This window comes from Eucyclogobius newberryi, unplaced genomic scaffold (genome assembly GCF_026437365.1).
Source record: "Eucyclogobius newberryi isolate DKJ021-1_F unplaced genomic scaffold, fEucNew1.0.hap1 SCAF_13, whole genome shotgun sequence".
NCBI lineage: Eukaryota > Metazoa > Chordata > Actinopteri > Gobiiformes > Gobiidae > Eucyclogobius > Eucyclogobius newberryi.
The window spans coordinates 17,966,457-17,991,202 of record NW_027315757.1 but is presented as its reverse complement, the minus strand read 5'-3'; the positions used below and the strand labels follow the sequence as shown (position 1 = coordinate 17,991,202).

Sequence of the window (24,746 nt, the reverse complement as noted above, 5' to 3'; positions counted from 1 at the left end):
CAGGTAGACTCAGCGGACGGCGTTTCAGGGCAGTTTGAGGGGAGTAACAGCCCTCAGGACAAAACACTCCACTGTGTTTATGGTTCTGTTTCCGAGGCACAAAGTTCAATGTCGCCTCTGTCAGCACAAATAAGCTAATGTGAATTAATTTCCTTCCAATGGAATCAAGAATTAGTGTCAATATTGAAATAAATTGTTGTTTGTCGTCAATTTTTTTCAGAAACTATGAACTGCCTTTAGAGTTATGTTGATCCATCTCAATATGCGCGGCAAGGAAAGTTTACTTGTTGAGCAAAATTCGAACACAAGGCAATTCAAAGTGCTTCACACAGCAGGAGAAAAAGGCATTAAAATCACAAAGACATGACAGAAATCACAACACAGTTTAAGAGATAAAAGAGAGGATGTGTGGCTGTGTTTGGAGCAGATGTGCATACAACCTGCTATTGATGCAAACCCTCTGTCCATCCATTTTAACGGGAGCAGCAAATTAAAAACGTGAACGTTGTCATTAGCAGACAGTCAATATCTAACCTCCGGCTCCACTTTCTAAAGTTCACTATGTATGTAAGATTTGTGCTGCTTGATGAAATGAAGTGTAAGTAGTAATATAAAACGAGAGTGATTAAAAAATAATAATAAATTAGGCACCACTCCGAGAGCAATTAACAGTTTGACACTTTTTAATGATGAAAAGTGTTCAAAAAAGCGCCTTTTGAACAGGAAGCTCAAACCAAGGAAGGAGTGCTGCTATTCATGTATGAGATTTTTGATGCTTTAGGCTTTAGAAACGAGGAAAGCAAAACGCTAAACATTACTGTGTAGTTGGTGTTGATGTACCAAAAGTTGTTGGTTGTTGGAGACACGTTTTCTACTCTGTGATTGCACAATTCTGATGAAACGCAACAATATGACCCATTTTACGGTATGTTATTCATTCCTGTCTGTGTATGTGTACAATGAAAGTGTCCTTGTTATCATAAGCCCCGTGGAAAACACTCGAAATGATTAAATCTTGACTTGTCTTCTGTAAATACACTCCATTTTGGCAGAACCCCAGATTTCTACTCTCTTTGGCAGTAACTCGACTACAACACCTAATGGGAAGCAATAGATTTACATCCCTTTAATGAATTACGGTACAACAGAAGTACAAGTTTAAATTAAACACCTCAGTCAGGAAAAAAAGTTTTTCCCTGTGATTTATAAGGCAATGCTGGTTAAGGTCCATCGTACACTTCCTGTATATCACGGTTCCAACGCTACGCCTGATATTTCCATTTGCACAATAGCACCAGGGCGGCCGAGCACGTGCACATTGTTGTCCTACATCTTGAATTTTGGACAGCGGCGCCGTGCTTTTCTCCCCGAGACCCTGGCGTCCGTCGGTGCCAAACTCCAATTCAATATGAGCTTAACAAATCGGATTGTGTTTGCTAAATTGTGCTGAGACAAAGCCCTGGGCGGCATTCGCACGCGCCGAGGAGGGGAAACGCGAAGACGAAGAGAGCGAGCAGCTAATTAAGTGCCGCTTTGTCCGGCGCTCGGCCACGTCGGGCGTTTCAACATGCGAGTCACAGCGTCGGAGGTCGCAGCGGGCTCGACGCTTAACAACGAGCGCTGCCCTTTCTCCTCCCGTCGATCGAAGTGGTGTTTTTGCCATTGGCCCGCAGAAATGCCCCAATCTGGAGCGGCTTGAACCGGCCCAATTGTGGCGGCTCTCGTGCAGATTGAAGTATCGGCCCGACTCGAAGGAAAAGTAGATATTCCGCGGCCGTGTGTGAGCTCGTGGTACCGGCCAATTCGATCGAAATGCTTTGAAACGGAATCCTCAAGTCGTTGCTGTGGATAAGGCTGCGATGGTTGACACGTCGCCCGCGCCAACAGTCACTTATTTCTCTGCAGAGATATACTGTGTATTTGTAGTAAATGGTCACATTTATATAGCGCTTTTCTACCGTCAAGGTACTCAAAGCTTTACATCAAGGAACCAGTCACCCATTCACACACACATTCACACCCCAGATATACGCAGACACTGGGGGGCAAGTTGGGTTAAGTGTCTTGCCCAAGGACACAACGGCAGTATTCACATGAGGCAGCTGCGATCGCACCGCCAACCTGCGGGCCAGTGGATCTGACCGCTCTGACTGAGCGGGGAGTCGAACCGCCGACCTTTGGATCAGAAGACGAGCGAGCACTCTACCACTGAGCTACTGCGCTGTTGTTGACGTCCATTTCAGGCTCATCTTTCACGCTCTATGTTCCAGACGCATACGGACAGCGCTTCTGAACGGAGCTGTGCAGGCGTTGACCACTGGGGGCAGTAGTGGAGCTCAACTTTTGTTTTAAAAATGACTCGACGCAAATCAAATAAACGCCACTTTCGACTCATTTTCTCGGTTCTTTTCTAACAAATGTGATCTGAAAACGTCAAGGGCGCCTCCATGTTTGTTTATTCTCGCCACTCGGTAAATGCTCTGACTGGCCTCTTGCGCCTTCTGATGGTCATTCGGATGGTCACGATATCAAATTTTAGTGTTACAATTAGCGTGGAAAAAAAAATCACATCACAATTTAACGATTATTCACGGTTATTTAGACAGCGACCAAACAACAGTGAAATCTTTCATTTAATTTCATTCTCGTTGACTTAACATGTTAGTTTTATGATTTTTTTTCTTTCTGAAAGACAACGTAATGTTAACGTAATGTTAAAACAGCCAGATATAATAAAGTTATTTTCATTTAGGTCTATTTTTTGCGCTGTATATTGAACCAAAAATACGTAATTTTGGTTCTAAAATGAAGATTTAATTATGTTTTGGTTCTGACCTGAATAATTATCAATTCACCTCATAATTGTGACACCCCTACTAGGTTAGAAAATATAGTATCTGATTATGATTAGGAATATAGTTAAAAGGTAGAGTTTGTTTAAGTCTAGAAATATGATTAAGATTAGGATATTTTTGGATTTTTTGTGTTTGTTAATGTGTCAGCAATGAGCCTTAACTCACCGTTCACCATAAAATAAAGCTGTGCTCTCCGTAGCCCTGATCTGTGGTCGGTTTTGGCCGGCGCCGTAGCGTTTATTTCACATTTTACCCGACTCTATTGTTGCAGTGAGGATCCGTTCCATCCGAATTCATCCGCGGCGGCCAATTCAGTCGCACGGCGCCAGCGGGGGGCCGCCACTCACCGCCAAAATGTTCCCGAAATGCACGCTTAGGAGAAAATGGTGCGCCACTTCTCTGTCATTTGTAAAAACACAGGACTTTTGTGGATTGATTAGATAAAATGGCCCGACAAAAGCTCGTGCAAAAATACTGGCAAAACCAGTTTTTTTTGCACTCAAGTCCTGCTTTTGGTGATGCAGCCGGGGAATTATCCTCGACAGGCAACAATTAAGAAAGCCATTCACACCGAGGAGTCGACAAAGGGCCCGCGCATGCCGAAAGCATTTTTAAGGCAGCATTGGGAAAAGAAAGTCCAATGATTACAGATAAAAGAGCGCTTTTTTTTTTCCTTTTTCACTCGGCGGAGAACGACTCAAAAAGGCTCTTTGTTGTTCCAAACCACGGCAGATTCGAGCCGCCCCTGACAGTCTGGTGCCGACAGAAAAATCTCATTTTGGTCCGAGTCTGGCACACAGTAATATACACGAGTGATGTATTTGCAGGTGCGTAATTTATGTTTTGGTCCACGAGCGCTGACGGGTGAAATTAATGACTTATTGCACGTTCTGCTCAGGTCAGGTGACTGTATTCGTACTCAGTGATGGATTTGTTTGTTTGACAAAGACATGGTGACATCAGACACGCGGCGTCCCACTTTCTGCATAAAAACAACAGGTAATTACAGTGCAATTACATTAAAGGGCGAATGACATGTGTACTTATACCTGTCGTACATATACATTGTAGTTTGTAGTTAGCAGGTATTTGTGGAGAAAACGTTGAAAAATGACAGGAAATGACAGTATAAATGGGGAAATAAATAAATTTTAAAGGATTTATTACATTTAAATTAATCTTGGTGCCTCTGCTGTAAAAAATATCTTGTCCCATTTCCATCTGACAACAGTAATAGGTCATCAGAACATAATATCTTGTATTAGAATAGCGAAAACTACAAAAATTATACCAACCAAAACAAATCACAAATATTTATACATTAAAAAAAAAAGACTACTTATTTATTATGTGTTGAAAGGTAAACTATATTCTCTAAAACAATGTGTGTTTCATGATCATTATGTGATCAAACCTTGTTCTTAGTATCAAGTTTGAAATTTTAGATCTAATTTGTGTGGAATGCAGCAATTTCTTTGCGAAAATCAAAGTAATCTTAGTAAACAATCAAAAAGTCACTATAATCACCCATGTTACAACTCTTTGATGTGATGCGCCTCCGATGCGTAATCTTGGTGCAACTTTGCGCTCATTCTTGCGTAAGTTGGCGTCGTTTCCCACGCCGCAGTCCGCAGCGCACACTTGAACGTTTATTTCCTGTTGGGTTCGGTCTCGGGGGGGGCGCAGCGGGCACGTTGTGGAAGTGGTGTGTTTGCCGTCGAGTCCTCCTGACGTGCAGTCACCGTGGCGATGCCTTATCTCCCCTCACCTTCTGCTGCTGCCCCGGGCTCCTGCGTCCTCGGCCCCGCCCTCGCGCTGATGGTGATGGGTTCTCTGTGTGTGTGTGTTTGTGTTTGTTTTTGTGTGTTTGTGTTTGTGTTTGTGTTTGTTTGTGTCAGTTTGGTATTTTTAGACATTATAAATGCACTCGAGTGGAGAGTAACTTGTGTTGTGGAAATACGTGCTCGCCGTCGGTGCATAAATGTATGAATCGGACCACGTAAACACAGAAGAACATGCTGCTACGATTAGCTACGATGCTAAAGTTTCGAGCTCAATTTCGATTCAAAGGCAAACATTTGAGACTGATTCCGATGCCCCCAGCAGAATGTAATTTCCGACACACAAAACGTACTAGCTTCTGTTTTGTTGTGGTTTTAGTTCTGATTAAGATTAAGAAATATATATATACCGTAACTTTTCTCATAGTTTTGGCCGGGGTGCGACTCCCCAGTGACTCATATGTGATATTATTTGTTATTTTCACACTGACAGCCACAAGAGGGCGCTCTAGGCTCTTAGCGAAGCAGAAGAAGAATCTGCACTTCCTCTACCTCCGGAGTTTGTGGAGTTGTTTAGAAGTGACACAGAGGAAGAAGAATTCAATGGATTTAGTGATTTGGGGTAAAACTGATGCTTTGGTAAACTTGTTAGCATGTTGTAGAAAAAGCTTCAGTTGTAGTCATCTGGACTCAGTTTGAAAAAATAGACGTTTCGACTCTCATCCAAGAGTCATTGTCAATAAAAGAATTTAGATCGAGAACTCCGATATTAATACTGTTCTGTGGTAAGACCCGCCCATTGGGAGGAGCCTTCCTGAAGTAGAAAGAGTTGTTTGTTTCAACAGAAACTCCCCCCTTGTATCTACCGAGCTAGCCTATTCAGAATTTTGTGGAAAACACGCACAACTTTGTGGATAAAGTGAAACATCTCCAACTGGACCCAGATGACCTCATGGTTTCATATGATGTTGTGTCCCTGTTCACCTGCATCCCGACCTCTGATGCAGTAGCAGCAGTGAGGATCAGACTGCAGGAAGACACCACCCTACAGGAAAGGACCAAACTGACACCTGAACACATATGTAAACTGCTGGACATCTGTCTGAACACCACTTACTTTCAATTCCGGGGACAATTTTACAGACAGATTCATGGCTGTGCCATGGGCTCGCCCGTCTCTCCCATAGTGGCCAACCTGTACATGGAGCACTTTGAGAAGAAGGCACTGGCCTCATTCTCAGGCATAGCCCCAAAACTGTGGCTCCGCTATGTCGATGATACTTTTGTAACAATCAAGAAACAAGAGCTGGAAACCTTCTCTGATCACATCAATGCGGTGGACCCACATATTAGGTTTACAAGAGAAGACGCTAAGGAGAATCGCTTGGCCTTTCTTGATTGTTCCACGATCAGAGGAGAGGACGGGAAACTCCAAATAGAGGTATATAGGAAACCTACACACACGGACCAGTATCTGCTCTTTGGTTCCAACCACCCACTACAGCACAAGCTGGGGGTGATCAGAACCTTACAACACAGAGCTCAAGGTGTGCCCACCAGCTCAGAGGGCAAGAAGAAAGAGGAAAAACATGTCCGAAATGCCCTCTCAGCCTGTGGTTACCCCGCTTGGGCTCTCAACAGAGTGAAGAGAACCAAGAAGCATGACAAAAGGGAAACTGAACAGAGAAGGAAGGGTGTTTCTATCCCTTATGTCTCTGGCCTGTCGGAAAAACTGCAGAGAATTTTTAGACAACACGAAGTCCCTGTTTATTTTAAACCAGGAAACACTTTAAGACAAAAACTGGTTCACCCTAAGGACAAGTTGCCGACTCAAAAACAGAGCAATGTAGTTTATTCGATCCAATGCAGTGAAGAAAGCTGTAAAGAACGTTACATAGGTGAGACTAAACAGCCTCTACACAAGAGGCTTTATCAGCACTGAAGAAATACAAGTTCAGGACCTCAGAGTGCCATGCATCTGCATCTTGAAGCCTCTAATCACTCGTTGAAGACGGTGAGGTGAAGATTTTAAGCAGGGAGAAAAGATGGTTTGAAAGAGGAGTCAAGGAAGCTATTTTTGTTAAAAAAGAAAGACCTTCTTTAAACAGGAATGGAGGGCTAAGATTCAATCTTCCTGGTATCTATAATGGTATACTGAACCCCTGGAAAGGTAGAGGACCAGGACAAGGACATTTAGATGCTAATCAGGTCCTCAGGGTGGTTGAGCCAGGGTCTCACAAAGACAAAGAGGATTCTAATAGCCCATTAAAATTCTGAATAGGCTAGCTCGGTAGATACAAGGGGGGAGTTTCTGTTGAAACAAACAACTCTTTCTACTTCAGAAAGGCTCCGCCCAATGGGTGGGTCTTACCACAGAACAGTATTAATATCGGAGTTCTCGATCTAAATTCTTTTATTGACAATGACTCTTGGATGAGAGTCGAAACGTCTATTTTTTCAAACTGAGTCCAGATGACTACAACTGAAACTTTTTCTACTATGGAACACGCCTGGACGAATGAGGGATTACACCGACATACTTGTTAGCATGTTCTTTATGCTATAGTTATCTGAATAACTGTTCATATGTTACGCAGATTCCCCATGTTTTGTCCTGACTCTGGGCACCAGCAGGAGGCCGGTCCCTGAGGTCCTCAGAGTCCGAGATGGTTCATATGGCACTAACATATCCAAGATGTACTTTGGTGCTAGGCCATGGAGAGACTTGTACACAAGCAGAGCTGCTTTAAAGTCTATTCTCTGAGCCACAGGAGCCAGTGCAGAGACCTGAGAACAGGACTAATGTGATCATACTTCCTGGTTCTAGTCAGGACTAATGTGATGGTACTTCCTGGTTCTAGTCAGGACCCGAGCAGCAGCGTTCTGGATGTACTGCAGCTGTTTTACAACTCGTTTGGAGAGACCAGTGAGCAGGCCGTTACAGTAGTCTAATCTACTGGAGACAAACGCATGGATAAGTCTCTCTAAATCTGGTTTTGACACTATATTTTTGATTTTGGCAATGTTTTTTAGATGGTAAAAAGCTGCTGATGTTATTGATTTGACGTGGCTATTAAAGTTCAAGTCTGAGTCCATTATTAACCCCAGATTTCTAATTTGGTTTGTAGGTTTTAGAGCGAGACTCTGGAGGTGACCGCTAACACTTTCTCTTTGTTTCTGTGGGCCAAAAACGATTATTTCAGTCTTGTCTGAGTTCAGCTGGAGAAAGTTGTTTTGCATCCACACACTGATCTGTTGGATGCAGTGACAGAGTGAATCTACTGGTCCATAGTCACCTGCCGATAGTGAAACATAGATCTGAGTGTCGTCTGCATAATTGTGATAGGACACATTTTCACTGCGTATCAACTGACCTAACGGCAGCATGTAGAGGTTGAACAGAAGGGGACCCAGGACTGACCCTTGGGGCACTCCACAGGTCAGGGTCATGTGGTCTGAGACACAGCTACCAATTTCAACAAAGTACTTCCTGTCTTCCAGATAGGACCTTAACCAGTTTAGGGCAGTGCCAGTGATGCCCACCCAGTCCTCTAGTCTCTGTAAGAGGATCCCATGATCGACAGTGTCAAAAGCAGCACTCAGATCTAACAGAATTAAGACTGAGGCTTTGCCCGTGTCAGTGTTCAGGCGGATGTCATTTGTCACCTTGACAAGAGCAGTCTCAGTGCTGTGATGAGGTCTAAAACCTGACTGAAAACATCAAATGAGTTGTTTATTAAGAGGAAATCTGTGAGCTGTTGGTAAACAACCTTTTCAAGGACTTTGCCCAAAAATGGCAGATTAGAGATGGGCCGGTAATGACTCAGTACTGCGGCATCAAGACTGCTCTTCTTTAGGAGAGGCTTTATGACCGCAGTTTTCAAAGACATTGGGAATGTTCCAGATTGAAGCGACATGTTAACTATGTGAGTGAATGGTGCTAACAAACTGTTCAGCACAGACTTTAGAAATCTGGTGGGTAACACATCAAGGCAGCATGTAGATGAACTCAGACTGGTGATGATCTCATGGACAGTTTTGTCAGTTACTGGTGCAAAGTGAGTTAGCTCTAAGTGTCTTGGTGGTTTTAGGGTAATTTTTTGCATTGTGGGATTTATAGCATTTTTAATGCCCTGAACTTTGTCATTAAAGAATAATGCAAACTCATTACACTTGGATGTGGAAATGAGTTCTAACGGCAGCTGAGCTGGAGGGTTTGTTAATCTGTTTACTGTGGCAAACAGGACACGCGAGTTGTTACTGCAGCTTCCAATTATTTCAGAAAAATATCTTTCCCTAGTTCTACATAAGATTAGGTTGTACATGTTCAGCTTTTCTTTGTAAATCTCTTTTTGAACCTGGAGCTTTGACTTGCGCCATTTCCGTTCGGCCCTGCGGCACTCCCTTTTCTGTGCCCTGACCGAATCATCATTTCTCCACGGCGCCTTCTGCTTATTTTTAACCATTTTAGCCTTTATAGGGGCGATGGTGTCCAGAACATTCAAAACACTAGATGTAACAGAGTTCAACAAATCATTTACATTAGAACATGAGACATTTTCAAAGTTTATCATTTCCATAAACAGTGCACCTGTGCTATCACTTATGTGTCTCCTCTGAACAACTGCAGGACCAACCGGAGGTTGGGGAGAAACAGACAGGTCAAAGAAGACACAGAAATGATCAGACAGAGCAACATCGATCACATTAACATTTGAAATATTTACCCCCTTTGTAATTATGAGATCTAGAGTGTGTCCTTTGCTGTGGGTGGGGCCTCTCACATGCTGAGTAAGACTGAAGGTTTCAAGGACAGCATCAAGCTCTTTAGCGTTTCTGTCACAAACATTATCAACATGCACGTTGAAATCACCTGTAATGACCAAACCATCAAAGTCTGTGCATATGACTGAAAGCATCTCAGTAAAATCATCAATAAAACTTTGGCAGTGCTGGGGAGGCTTGTATAAAACAATGAAGAGAATGGATGGAGACCGTTTTAGCTCCATTTTAAAGGATACATACTCAAATGATGAAAACACCCCAAAAGACAACCTGCGGGTAATTATTTCATCTCTAAAGACAGCACAGACTCCACCCCCTTTTTTGTTTTCTCGTGTTTCAGATTCAAACTTAAAGTTGGGTGGAGCAGATTCTATCAGAACTACATTTCCTGTGTTTTTGTCAAGCCATGTTTCAGTTAAAAACATAAAATCAAGATTATAAGAAGAAATAAAATTATTAATTAAGAGAGATTTGTTACATAAGGATCTGACATTTAGCACAGCAAGTTTCAGACTAGTTTCAGTGGGACTGGGCTTTATCTTTTCACAGGGAATATGAATCACATTTCTCAGATTGGGCCTGACTCGCATTTTGTTTTTCCATCTGTGTGATGATGTGACTACAGAAATAGCACTAGAGGGGGCTCTTTTTACATAGGGCCCCGGGTTGGTTTGATTTTTAATGTGACAATAAGTCCCGGCAACGCTGAGACCCAGTGCATCCTAGCTATGGGAGATACCAGGTAAAAGGCGAAGTTGGATGGGTGGTGGGGCTTTTGTAGCCAAGGAGAGTTTGGGACCAGGTGAGAGGCGAGGGGGGATGGGTGGTGGGGCTTTTGTTGGTGTAGTCGGCTTGTGCGGGGAGGAGTTGTTAAGTATTGACATAACTCTTGATCTTGCTATTATGGGCGTGAGTGGAGCCATCTTAATGCCTGATTTGATCAGACTTTCAAAATGGCTGGGAAGGCCCATGGGTGAGAGTGGAGATGAGAAGGAGAATGATGAATCTTTAGTGGGAATAGATGTTGCAGGGGGAACCCAGGGCTGGTGTGAAGGCAGGGGCGATGACAGGGATGTTGTTGGGCTTGTCACAGATGGGTCCAAGGCCTTTGAAGATTGTTCCTTTGCTGGAGGCGGTGGAGGTGAATGTGGAGCAGCTGGAGCTGAATCCTTTGCTGGTGGTGGTGGAGCAGCTGCTGATGAATCCTTTGGTGGAGGCTGAGGTTGTGGTGCTTTTGATGTTGAAACATTGGCTCGGTCTCTGGCTGATGGAGCAGGAATTCTTCTCTCATTCCTCTCTTCTCTAACTATCTGCTCAGGACCCTGTCCAGGCCCAGTCCAATGCCTCAGAGCGTGGAGCAGGTTCTCTGTCAGCACCCTCACTCCACCTCTGCATAGGTGGGGGCCATTTCTCTTAAACAGGTCCTCTCGTTTCCAGAATAGATAGAAGTTCTCAATGTAGTGTAGTCCTCTCGGGGAGCACTCTTTGGACAGCCATGTGTTCAGCTGAAGAAGCCGGCTAAACTTGTTTATCCTCCTGTCGATGTTTGGAAGAGGTCCACTTATGAAAGTTTTGATTTCCATTTTATCAAGCACGTCGAATAACTTCAAGAAGTCTTTTTTCAAAACTTCAGTCTGTTCCCGCCGCATGTCCACTGCACCCACGTGCACAATCAGCTGTTTAGCTCCTCCATGCTTAGCCATAATATTTGGAAGGAGTGACGTTATCTCAGAAACAGTGGCGCTTGGAAAAGAATGTGTGTTTATCTTTTCATGCGTCATGTGACTTATCGCACCGTCCCCAACTAAAACAATCTGCGTGACCTTGGCAGATCCTCCTCGCTGTATTTTGGCCACGTCATCTTTCCTTTTTTCATTTAATTCCATCTCTGAAAGTGGTAAAAATCTGTTGGTGAGCTGTATTATAGGTGACTTCACGTTATCTTTGTATCGTTTAGGCTTTGCTCCAAGTTTGTTCCAAGAAACAGCCTGGTCTTTCTGGTTTTTAGACAGTTTTGGAAACGACACAGAGTCACTGCGGTTTAGGTTGAAAGTAGCAGTTTTTCTTGTAAAAAGTGTGCTCTTCTTACCGTCGGTTGACACAGGAATGGTATCGTGAAGAACTTTTTCAGATTCCAAAACAAATATCCGTGTTTTCAGCTCATTAATTTCTTGTTGATATTTCCGACAGCGTTCACAGTCTTTCTCACTTCTTCTCCCGGACATGTCGCTGGCGTCAGATATGTCGTTAAAACTGGAAAAATGTTCTTAAAATCCTTGGTTTACTTGAAAAAGTCTAAAGCAAAAATGTTTGGAAGACAAAAACTGATTAAAAAGCAAAATAAATAAGGAAAGCAGCGATAGCAAGCGGAGCGAGCAAAAAAGCGTGTGCACTCTTCGGAAGCAGGAAGCAGATTCATTTCAAGTCATGTATCAGCAGAGGAAACGTGGCAAACGATCCAACACCGGCACGTTCGGGCTGAAGCTACTTGCACCGTCCTAATTCAAACAAACACAGTATCTCGATGGCCTCTCCGAGTATATTTGTTGCTTTCCGGCATTATTCCTGTCAGGCAAAAAGGAATAGTCGCTATAGAGCCCAAAACATGCCTCTCACCGCCTCCGCTCTCCTCTCCCCTGACCCTAACGAGCCCTGTTTCCTCGACGATAAAACAAAATAACAACACGATCCGATGCTAATTCAATCGGAGCGAACCCTCAGCACGTTATTACCTCGCTAACAGACTCATAAACCTCTTTAGTCTCGTCCTAGAGCTGTTCAATACATGGCCGTTATTAATGCTCCTCCCGCCTGTTCACCTCGGCTATTTCTGTGTTTGTTTACGGTCTCGGCGTCGGCGTGTTTTCCCCCCGCTCCGCTTCGCCGAGCTGACAGTAGACTTTCCTCCAGGCTTCCTCCACCTCCTCCTCCTCCTCTTCCTCCTGTGAACTCGTTCCTCCTCGAGCGGTTGCATAATTCGCCCTTCACTTGCGATAGTTCCACGCGTTTACGGAAGCGTCCGTCTTGATTACGGCGACGCTCGGATGTTCGAGGACCAGAGCGAGTCGTGACAAACATCAGGGCGTCAGAAGGCGTCCTAATTATTTTCTTAATTATTTGTGGATTGTGACCGAGCTGTGAGGCATTTCGTGTTGGGCTGAGTCACATTTTTCAGCCTTTCTGCGGTTTCTTTTGTCGCTGCTTTCGAAAAGGAAGTCAGATCTCGTTCTGGTCGTTTTGGCGAGAAGGTTGAGACCTCGACCGTGCAAAGGTGGTTTAGCTGATGCTTGTGTCTCATTATGGATGGTAAAAGTAGATGATTACAGTCAAATTTGGGCCTTTCATTTGCTTTCTGGGGGGTCCGTCACCTGCTCGTCTCCATGGAAATGTCATACTCACTTAAAGGGCATCTAATTTTGACTTTATTTGTTGTATTTATTTACCTGTTGGACATTTGCAGTATAGTTTTACACCAATCAAGCAGGTATTTGTGGAGAAAACTTTGAAAAATCTGTATAACATGACAGGAAGTGACATCACACTAGGGACATTACAGAGTTTATGCATAATTTATACAAAGAAACAACTTTTTTGACTCAACAAAATAAAGTCGATCTCATATATTTTTATTTGTCAAATAAAAATAAGTGTGACATTAGATGGGTTTTGGCCCAGTGTTTGCTGGATAATTTCCTAGTGTGATGTCATCAATTACAAACAGGAAGTGAAATTATAAACCTAAATATAAACAATATAGATTTACATATTCCCTGGGTTGAATGTTGAATTGGTTCTGAAATGATTCTATTGCACCAAGCCATCGTCGGTGTGGACCACAATGCATTGCAACAGGTCTTTAACTGAATGAAAGCTGACGGAGGAAGCTGTTTTAACAAAGCGAACCGCCTTGGCACGGCTTTTCAACTGGCGTTTTCTGATTTGTTCCATCACTTTTGACACAGTTTGGCGTCGCGGAAAATATCCCCAGCTCTATATCTGTTTGAGTACTCATAATATGACTGCCGTATTAGATTTTTGTTAAAAATACAAATACAAAAGGCTTTCCCCCGCGTTACTTTGCTAAATCAGCACTGAACCAGAATCAAACCAGGACTAGACTAGTACCAGCCGGGTCAGAACCAGGACTATCACAGGACTATCCCAGAATTAGAACTAAACCAGGGCTAAACCAGGACTAAATCAGGACTAAACCAGGACTAAACCAGGACTAAACCAGGACTAAACCAGGACTAAACCAGGACTAACCCATAATTAAACCCAACTAAATAAGATAAGATAAGATAATCCTTCATTGTTCCACATGGGGAAATTTCATTGGTGCAACGCAGGAAGATACAGAGGTAGATACAGAAGAAAAGAACAGATCACTTATAGTTCTATAGCAGAATTAAACAAGGACTAAACCTGGACTTAACTAACCAGGTCTAAACCAGGTCTAAACCAGGTCTAAACCAGGTCTAAACCAGGACTGAACCCGGTCTAAACCAGGACTAAACCAGGACTAAACCAGGTCTAAACCAGGTCTAAACCCGGTCTAAACCAGGACTAAACCAGGTCTAAACCAGGTCTAAACCAGGCCTAAACCAGGCCTAAACCAGGTCTAAACCAGGTCTAAACCAGATCTAAACCAGGACTAAACCCATCTAAACCAGGTCCAAACCAGGTCTAAACCAGGTCTGATTTGTCTGTGAATGAAGCACTAGCGTCTGCTAAACAGCCCGATCTCTGAATATTTTAAACTTTGTGGCATGTGTGTTGAATTATTCGAGTTATGTATGTAGTTATGGATGCCTCACATGTTTTATCTAATTGCACTTTATTTTGCCTTTGTGCTGCAGTTTGGGCCATTGTGACTGTTTTTCATTCATACCAAATCATTCTATTACGACTATTTCACTCACTCCAATTTACACTTAGCGGGATGCGTCTGAAGGTCTTTAAACCACAATCAGGCAGTAGCACTTGTATAAATTAACAGGTAACACACACATAGCCCACCTGTACCGCCTCCTCCTCTCATCCTCCTCTCATCCTCCTCTCCTCCTCCTCTCCTCCTCCGCTTTCTCCTCTCCGTTGTTCCTCGTAAATCCGTAAAAGCGCCGTCTGCACTTGGTCCTCGATATTCATCCACGGCCGCATCATGAAGTGAAAGTGGAGCTCATCCCACGGCTTTAGTCCGCGCGATGAAGGCTGAATATGTCCCATAGAAATGAGAAATGCAAGAAAGACTGAAATCCTGCAGAAAAACAAGCTTTTGTCCCATTTCAGCCGCGATGAAGGTTCCGTCTTGACACAGTAAAGTGTAGTTGGTGTGAATCAGATGTGAGTCTAGTTCTTTATAGATAAATTTGACTCGCTAAGACAGTGGTCCCCAAACTTTTTGACTCAAGGGCCACATTGGGTTCTAAAATTTGGCCGAGGGGCCGGGTCAGGAAGATATGGTGTGTTTGTGTGAACTAATGAATTACTATAAATTACACGCAAGATTTGACCTGTAACTTGTAACAAAGCAACAAATGCAAGGCTCAATGTACAAATTGTTTTCCAAATGCATTAAAAAATGATTAATTATCTACTGTCTTCTACTGTCCACAAGAGTCTTCTACTGTCCACAAGAGTCTTCTACTGTCCACAAGAGTCTTCTACTGTCCACTAGAGTCTTCTACAGTCCACAAGAGTCTTCTACTGTCCACTAGAGTCTTCTACAGTCCACAAGAGTCTTCTACTGTCCACAAGAGTCTTCTACTGTCCACTAGAGTCTTCTACTGTCCACAAGAGTCTTCTACTGTCCACTAGAGTCTTCTACAGTCCACAAGAGTCTTCTACTGTCCACTAGAGTCTTCTACTGTCCACAAGAGTCTTCTACTGTCCACTAGAGTCTTCTACTGTCCACAAGAGTCTTCTACTGTCCACAAGAGTCTTCTACTGACCACTAGAGTCTTCTACTGTCCACAAGAGTCTTCTACTGTCCACTAGAGTCTTCTACTGTCCACTAGAGTCTTCTACTGTCCACTAGAGTCTTCTACTGTCCACTAGAGTCTTCTACTGTCCACAAGATCTTCTACTGTCCACAAGAGTCTTCTACTGTCCACAAGAGTCTTCTACTGTCCACAAGAGTCTTCTTCAGTCCACTAGAGTCTTCTACTGTCCACAAGAGTCCTCTACTGTCTACTAGAGTCTTCTACTGTCCACAAGAGTCTTCTACTGTCCACTAGAGTCTTCTACTGTCCACAAGAGTCTTCTACTGTCCACAAGAGTCTTCTACTGTCCACTAGAGTCTTCTACTGTCCACTAGAGTCTTCTACTGTCCACAAGAGTCTTCTTCAGTCCACTAGAGTCTTCTACTGTCCACTAGAGTCTTCTACTGTCCACTAGAGTCTTCTACTGTCCACAAGAGTCTTCTACTGTCCACTAGAGTCTTCTACTGTCCACTAGAGTCTTCTACTGTCCACAAGAGTCTTCTACTGTCCACAAGAGTCTTCTACTGTCCACTAGAGTCTTCTACTGTCCACTAGAGTCTTATACTGTCCACAAGAGTCTTCTTCAGTGTGTCAAACACTCGCGCTTCGTGCTTGATTGGCCCCGGTGGCCGTTTGTGGTGAATTTTATTTTCTGCGCGCCATAGATTTTCTTGTGCGCGCACTATGTGCGAGCAGTGCGCTATGTGCGAGCAGCGCGCTAAGTGTGAGCAGCGCGCTATGTGCGAGCAGCGCGCTAAGTGTGAGCAGCGCGCTATGTGCGAGCAGCGCGCTAAGTGTGAGCAGCGCGCTATGTGCGAGCAGTGCGCTAAGTGCGAGCAGCGCGCCATGTGCGAGCAGCGCGTCATGTGCGAGCAGCGCGCTAAGTGCGAGCAGTGCACTAAGTGCGAGCAGCAGTGCACTATGTGCGAGCAGTGCGCAGCTGCGCAGAATAAAGGGAACAGTAGCCATCTCTTGGGGAAATGTGGGCATTACAGGCGAAAGGTAAAATGAACAGCCACAGTATCGTGGTTGAGTATTGAATCCCGACTCCGACATTTGCTGCATGTCCTCCTTTCTCTCTCATCATTCCCCTTCCTTTCTTTCTCATTCCATCCACTGTCTAATAAAGTCAACGGCAAAACAAAACAAAAAAAAATCAAATTTTTTTATTTTAAATTTTTTAATATAACTTGGACAAGCTTGGCGGGCCGGATTGAAAGGCCCAACGGGCCGAATGTGGCCCGCGACCGTAGTTTGGGGACCACTGCGCTAAAGAGTGCTGGGGGGTTATGGGCCGGGATGGACATTCAGACACAGCCATCGTCTCGTGGTGTCACATTTATCATCTCCGTATCTTACTGTGTGGGCCTTGTGCATATTTACATTATTAGAATGAGTGAAAATGAGTACTCGCTGTGTACAAACCTTCAGGAGTACTCGCTGTATATAAATCTTCAGGAGTACTCGCTGTATACAAACCTTCAGGAGTACTCGCTGTATACAAACCTTCAGGAGTACTCGCTGTATACAAACCTTCAGGAGTACTCGCTGTATGTAGACCTTCAGGAGTACTCGCTGTATGTAGACCTTCAGGAGTACTCGCTGTATACAAACCTTCAGAAGTACTCGCTGTATACAAACCTTCAGAAGTACTCGCTGTATACAAACCTTCAGGAGTACACGCTGTATACAAACCTTCAGGAGTACTCGCTGTATATAAACCTTCAGGAGTACTCGCTGTGTACAAACCTTCAGGAGTACACGCTGTATACAAACCTTCAGGAGTACTCGCTGTATATAAACCTTCAGGAGTACTCGCTGTGTACAAACCTTCAGGAGTACACGCTGTATACAAACCTTCAGGAGTACTCGCTGTATATAAAGCTTCAGGAGTACTCGCTGTATACAAACCTTCAGGAGTACTCGCTGTGTATAAACCTTCAGGAGTACTCGCTGTGTACAAACCTTCAGGAGTACATGCTGTATACAAACCTTCAGGAGTACTCGCTGTATATAAACCTTCAGGAGTACTCGCTGTGTACAAACCTTCAGGAGTACACGCTGTATACAAACCTTCAGGAGTACTCGCTGTATATAAAGCTTCAGGAGTACTCGCTGTATACAAACCTTCAGGAGTACTCGCTGTGTATAAACCTTCAGGAGTACTCGCTGTGTACAAACCTTCAGGAGTACTCGCTGTGTACAAACCTTCAGGAGTACTCGCTGTATATAAATCTTCAGGAGTACTCGCTGTATACAAACCTTCAGGAGTACTCGCTGTATACAAACCTTCAGGAGTACTCGCTGTATACAAACCTTCAGGAGTACTCGCTGTATACAAACCTTCAGGAGTACTCGCTGTATGTAGACCTTCAGGAGTACTCGCTGTATGTAGACCTTCAGGAGTACTCGCTGTATACAAACCTTCAGAAGTACTCGCTGTATACAAACCTTCAGAAGTACTCGCTGTATACAAACCTTCAGGAGTACACGCTGTATACAAACCTTCAGGAGTACTCGCTGTATATAAACCTTCAGGAGTACTCGCTGTGTACAAACCTTCAGGAGTACACGCTGTATACAAACCTTCAGGAGTACTCGCTGTATATAAACCTTCAGGAGTACTCGCTGTGTACAATCCTTCAGGAGTACACGCTGTATACAAACCTTCAGGAGTACTCGCTGTATATAAAGCTTCAGGAGTACTCGCTGTATACAAACCTTCAGGAGTACTCGCTGTGTATAAACCTTCAGGAGTACTCGCTGTGTACAAACCTTCAGGAGTACATGCTGTATACAAACCTTCAGGAGTACTCGCTGTATATAAACCTTCAGGAGTACTCGCTGTGTACAAACCTTCAGGAGTACTCGCTGTATATAAAGCTTCAGGAGTACTCGCTGTATACAAACCTTCAGGAGTACTCGCTGTGTATAAACCTTCAGGAGTACTCGCTGTGTATAAACCTTCAGGAGTACTCGCTGTGTATAAAGCTTCAGGAGTACTCGCTGTGTATAAACCTTCAGGAGTACTCGCTGTATGTAGACCTTCAGGAGTACTCGCTATACACAAAACTTCAGGAGTACTCGCTGTATACAAAACTTCAGGATTACTCTCTGTATATAAACCTTCAGGAGTACTCGCTGTATACAAACCTTCAGGAGTACTCGCTGTATACAAACCTTCAGGAGTACTCGCTGTATACAAACCTTCAGGAGTACTCGCTGTATATAAAACTTCAGGAGTACTCGCTGTATATAAATCTTCAGGAGTACTCGCTGTATACAAACCTTCAGGAGTACTCGCTGTATACAAACCTTCAGGAGTACTCGCTGTATACAAATCTTCAGGAGTACTCGCTGTATGTAGACCTTCAGGAGTACTCGCTGTATACAAACCTTCAGAAGTACTCGCTGTATACAAACCTTCAGAAGTACTCGCTGTATACAAACCTTCAGAAGTACTCGCTGTATACAAACCTTCAGGAGTACTCGCTGTATGTAGACCTTCAGGAGTACTCGCTGTATACAAACCTTCAGAAGTACTCGCTGTATACAAACCTTCAGAAGTACTCGCTGTATACAAACCTTCAGGAGTACTCGCTGTATGTAGACCTTCAGGAGTACTCGCTGTATATAAACCTTCAGGAGTACTCGCTGTATACAAACCTTCAGGAGTACTCGCTGTATACAAACCTTCAGGAGTACTTGCTGTATACAAACCTTCAGGAGTACTCGCTGTACACAAACCTTCAGGAGTACTCGCTGTATACAAACCTTCAGGAGTACTCGCTGTATGTAGACCTTCAGGAGTACTCGCTGTATATAAACCTTCAGGAGTACTCGCTGTATACAAACCTTCAGGAGTACTCGCTGTATACAAACCTTCAGGAGTACTCGCTGTATACAAACCTTCAGGAGTACTCGCTGTATACAAACCTTCAAGAGTACTCACTGTACAAATATAGATTGCGTTGAATGGAAACTGCAAAAGTCCTGCAGATAAAACTGCATGAGCGTTATCATGATAAGAGCCATTTTTTTTAACTTCCTCCTCTCATCTCGACCAAATAAGGATTGGGTCTGGAGATAAACGAGCCTTAATCTCTTTTAATTAGCGCTGGCGTTTGTTTTTTTGGCCAAGGACGGGCACGCGGCGCGGCCCACGCGCCGTCGTCCAGGACCAGAGCCTCCGAGTGCAGCCCAGACTGAAGAATGAAGTGTAATAAATCTGCTCGAGTTTGGAGCTCGACGCAAAACGATGATGGAGGGAAAACAGAGAAGAAGAAAACGACGGAGAACAGTGAACACTTCGATGTTCAGCTTGGATTGAAATGCAGTAACAGATCCTACCACTTACCTAATTTAAAGTTCTATTTCGATACTGATTTCGACACCACAATGACAACGCAAAACAAGAACAAGGACTTATACCGCTTGGAAAAGTAAGAATATAACACCTGTTTTAGTTATTAATGTGAATTATGAAGTTTTATGGCTAAACTCTTTTTTAATTTTGAGACATTCTGAACTGAGACACAACTGATCATTAATCACACAAACTAAAACATGTAATTGTTTTTGCGATAAAAAAATGTTTTCTCACACCCGTCATATTTACTGTATTTTAAGCACACTTTTGGAGCTTAAATCAGTTGTGATGGTTGTTTAAATACTCTTCGTACGTTCACACATAAATACACAATCATTAGTGTATGACGCACACAGAGAGACAACACTTTAAAGACATCGCATTCTGTAGCCAGAGCTGCCCTGAGGCAGACTGACTGAGTCTGCGCCCACAGACCCAACAAACACCAACAATCACCAAGTCACACTGATATTCACAAAGACAAGATGGTGAAGTGTGTTGCCCAAGGGCTCCACATCGGTGCACACATGTCAGAACAATCAGAGCGTATTCACACTGAGCTGTCAACCAAAATTATACCAGTAACTACTAATAAAAGATCATGATACTGGATTATTCACTTCCATCCTGTTCCATCAGGAGGAAGGACACAGTGAGCCATGTTGGAATAATACAGCACTAACACCAGACGTCACACATCAGCCCGGGTCTGTCTGCTCTCCACTGGATCCTGTTTCTTCTAGAATTGACTTTAAAATGTTACCTTTTGTTTTTAAAGCTCTAAAGCGGACCTCCTTATGCGGCCGAACTTTCTGTCTACTCAAAACCCAAGCAGGGCTCTAAGGGCTCCAAGGGCTCTAAGGTCGACAGATCAGGCTCATGCTGGACGTCCCCAGAGCCAGACTCAAACACTGGGGAATCGAGCCTTTTCTGTCGCTGGTCCCAGACTCTGGAACAAACTGCCCCCTGGATGCCCCCCCCGACATGTGCCCCAACCTACGCCCCCAACATGCGCCCCTGACATATGCCCCGACATACGCCCGACATACGCCTCCGACATGCGCCCCCGACATGCGCCCCGACATACGCCCCGACATACGCCCCGACATACGCCCCGACATACGCCCCCGACATGCCCCCCCGACATACGCCCCGACATACGCCCCCGACATGCCCCCCCGACATACGCCTCGACATACGCCCCCGACATGCCCCCCCGACATACGCCCCGACATACGCCCCCGACATGCCCCCCCGACATACGCCTCGACATACGCCCCGACATACGCCCCGACATACGGCCCCGACATGCCCCCCCGACATACGCCCCGACATACGCCCCGACATACGCCCCGACATACGCCCCGACATACGGCCCCGACATGCCCCCCCGACATACGCCCCGACATACGCCCCCGACATGCCCCCCCGACATGCCCCCCCGACATACGCCCCGACATACGCCCCCGACATGCCCCCCCGACATACGCCCCCGACATGCCCCCCCGACATACGCCCCGACATACGCCCCCGACATGCCCCCCCGACATACGCCTCGACATACGCCCCGACATACGCCCCGACATGCGCCCCGACATACGCCCCGACATACGCCCCGACATACGCCCCCGACATGCCCCCCCGACATACGCCCCCGACATGCGCCCCTGACATACGCCCCGACATACGCCCGACTTACGCCTCCGACATGCGCCCCCGACATGCGCCCCGACATACGCCCCGACATACGCCCCGACATACGCCCCGACATACGCCCCCGACATGCCCCCCCGACATACGCCCCGACATACGCCCCCGACATGCCCCCCCGACATACGTCCCGACATACGCCCCCGACATGCCCCCCCGACATACGCCCCGACATACGCCCCCGACATGCCCCCCCGACATACGCCCCCGACATACACCCCCGATATACGCCCCGACATACGCTCCCGACATGCGCCCCCGACATACGCCCCCGACATACGCCCCCGACATGCGCCCCAACATGCGCCCCCGACATACGCCCCCAACAGACGCCCCCGACATGCGCCCCCGACATACGCCCCCGACATGCGCCCCCGACATGCGGCCCCGACATACGCCCCCGACATACGCCCCGACATGCGCCCCCGACATGCGCCCCCGACATGCGCCCCCGACATGCGCCCCCGACATGCGGCCCCGACATACGCCCCCGACATACGCCCCGACATACGCCCCCGACATGCGCCCCTGACATGCGCCCCAACATGCGCCCCCGACATGCGCCCCCGACATACGCCCCGACATGCGGCCCCGACATGCGCCCCCGACATGCGCCCCCGACATGCGCCCCCGACATGCGCCCCCGACATGCGCCCCCGACATACGCCCCGACATACGCCCCGACATGCGCCCCCGACATGCGCCCCCGACATATGCCCCCGACATGCGCCCCCGACATGCGCCCCCGACATACACCCCGACATGCGCCCCCGACATGCGCCCCCAACATATGCCCCGACATACGCCCCGACATGCGCCCCCAACATGCGCCCCCGACATATGCCCCCGACATGCGCCCCCGACATGCGCCCCCGACATACGCCCCGACATGCGCCCCCGACATATGCCCCCGACATGCGGCCCCGACATGCGCCCCCGACATGCGCCCCCGACATGCGCCCCCAACATATGCCCCGACATACGCCCCGACATGCGCCCCCGACATGCGCCCCCGACATATGCCCCCGACATGCGCCCCCGACATGCGCCCCCGACATACGCCCCGACATGCGCCCCCGACATGCGCCCCCGACATGCGCCCCCGACATACGCCCCCGACATACGCCCCGACATACGCCCCCGACATGCGCCCCAACATGCGCCCCCGACAGACGCCCCCGACATGCGCCCCCGACATACGCCCCCGACATGCGCCCCCGACATGCGGCCCCGACATACGCCCCCGACATACGCCCCGACATGCGCCCCCGACATGCGCCCCCGACATGCGCCCCCGACATGCGCCCCCGACATGCGGCCCCGACATACGCCCCCGACATACGCCCCGACATACGCCCCCGACATGCGCCCCTGACATGCGCCCCAACATGCGCCCCCGACATGCGCCCCCGACATACGCCCCGACATGCGGCCCCGACATGCGCCCCCGACATGCGCCCCCGACATGCGCCCCCGACATGCGCCCCCGACATGCGCCCCCGACATACGCCCCGACATACGCCCCGACATGCGCCCCCGACATGCGCCCCCGACATATGCCCCCGACATGCGCCCCCGACATGCGCCCCCGACATACACCCCGACATGCGCCCCCGACATGCGCCCCCAACATATGCCCCGACATACGCCCCGACATGCGCCCCCAACATGCGCCCCCGACATATGCCCCCGACATGCGCCCCCGACATGCGCCCCCGACATACGCCCCGACATGCGCCCCCGACATATGCCCCCGACATGCGGCCCCGACATGCGCCCCCGACATGCGCCCCCGACATGCGCCCCCAACATATGCCCCGACATACGCCCCGACATGCGCCCCCGACATGCGCCCCCGACATATGCCCCCGACATGCGCCCCCGACATGCGCCCCCGACATACGCCCCGACATGCGCCCCCGACATGCGCCCCCGACATGCGCCCCCGACATACGCCCCCGACATACGCCCCGACATACGCCCCCGACATGCGCCCCAACATGCGCCCCCGACATGCGCCCCCGACATACGCCCCGACATGCGCCCCCGACATGCGCCCCCGACATGCTGCCCGACATGCGCCCCTGACATGCCCCCCCGACATGCGCCCCCGACATGCGCCCCCGACATGCGCCCCCGACATACGCCCCGACATACGCCCCGACATGCGCCCCCGACATGCGCCCCCGACATATGCCCCCGACATGCGCCCCCGACATGCGCCCCCGACATACGCCCCGACATGCGCCCCCGACATGCGCCCCCAACATATGCCCCGACATACGCCCCGACATGCGCCCCCGACATGCGCCCCCGACATATGCCCCCGACATGCGCCCCCGACATGCGCCCCCGACATACGCCCCGACATGCGCCCCCGACATATGCCCCCGACATGCGGCCCCGACATGCGCCCCCGACATGCGCCCCCGACATACGCCCCCGACATACGCCCCGACATACGCCCCCGACATGCGCCCCTGACATGCGCCCCAACATGCGCCCCCGACATGCGCCCCCGACATACGCCCCGACATGCGCCCCCGACATGCGGCCCCGACATGCGCCCCCGACATGCGCCCCCGACATGCGCCCCTGACATGCGCCCCGACATACGCCCCCGACATACGCCCCGACATGCGCCCCTGACATGCGCCCCGACATATGCCCCGACATGCGCCCCTGACATGCGGCCCCGACATGCGCCCCCGACATGCGCCCCCGACATGCGCCCCTGACATGCGCCCCGACATATGCCCCGACATACGCCCCAAATCACTGATCATCCACAGTATTTACCGTCTCCTCTTCAGGTTCTAATCACGTGTGTTTCTATGATATGTCTCGTTTCCTAATTCTAAGCGTTTTTTTCCATCTCTCGCTCCCTCCTCCTTTCTTTCTTCCTCACACTCACTCTATTCCCTCTCTCTCACCCTCCCCCTCTCTCCCCTCCTTCCCTCTCTCTCTCCCTCCCTCTCCCTCTCCTCCCTCCCTCTCCCTCTCTCTCTCCCTCCCTCCCTCCCTCCTTCTCTCCCCCTCTCTCTCTCTCCCTCCCTCCCTCTCTCCCTTCCTCCCTCCTTCTCTCTCTCCCTCTCTTCCTCTCTCCCTCCCTCCCTCTCTCCCCCTCTGGTTTTAATAAAGTGGGAGTAATTGGATTAAAGGCGAGGCTTTTCTGCTCGAATGCTTCAGTGCGTCCGTGTTGGATTTTTGTCATGTCGCTTTGCCATTTTCCCCTTTTAGACGCCACTGGAGGCTCCTCCCCCTC

The 24,746-nt window shown here is 47.8% G+C and overlaps 2 protein-coding genes across 2 annotated transcripts in view; both read left to right on the top strand.

Moving 5' to 3' along the window:
* Window positions 1–24,746, top strand: part of znf385c (zinc finger protein 385C) — a 308,447-nt gene that overhangs the window by 80,447 nt on the left and 203,254 nt on the right. The gene's annotated exons all lie outside the window — the stretch shown is intronic.
* The window catches only part of dhx58 (DEXH (Asp-Glu-X-His) box polypeptide 58), a 152,657-nt gene that overhangs the window by 123,586 nt on the left and 4,325 nt on the right, over window positions 1–24,746 (top strand). The window lies entirely within an intron of this gene.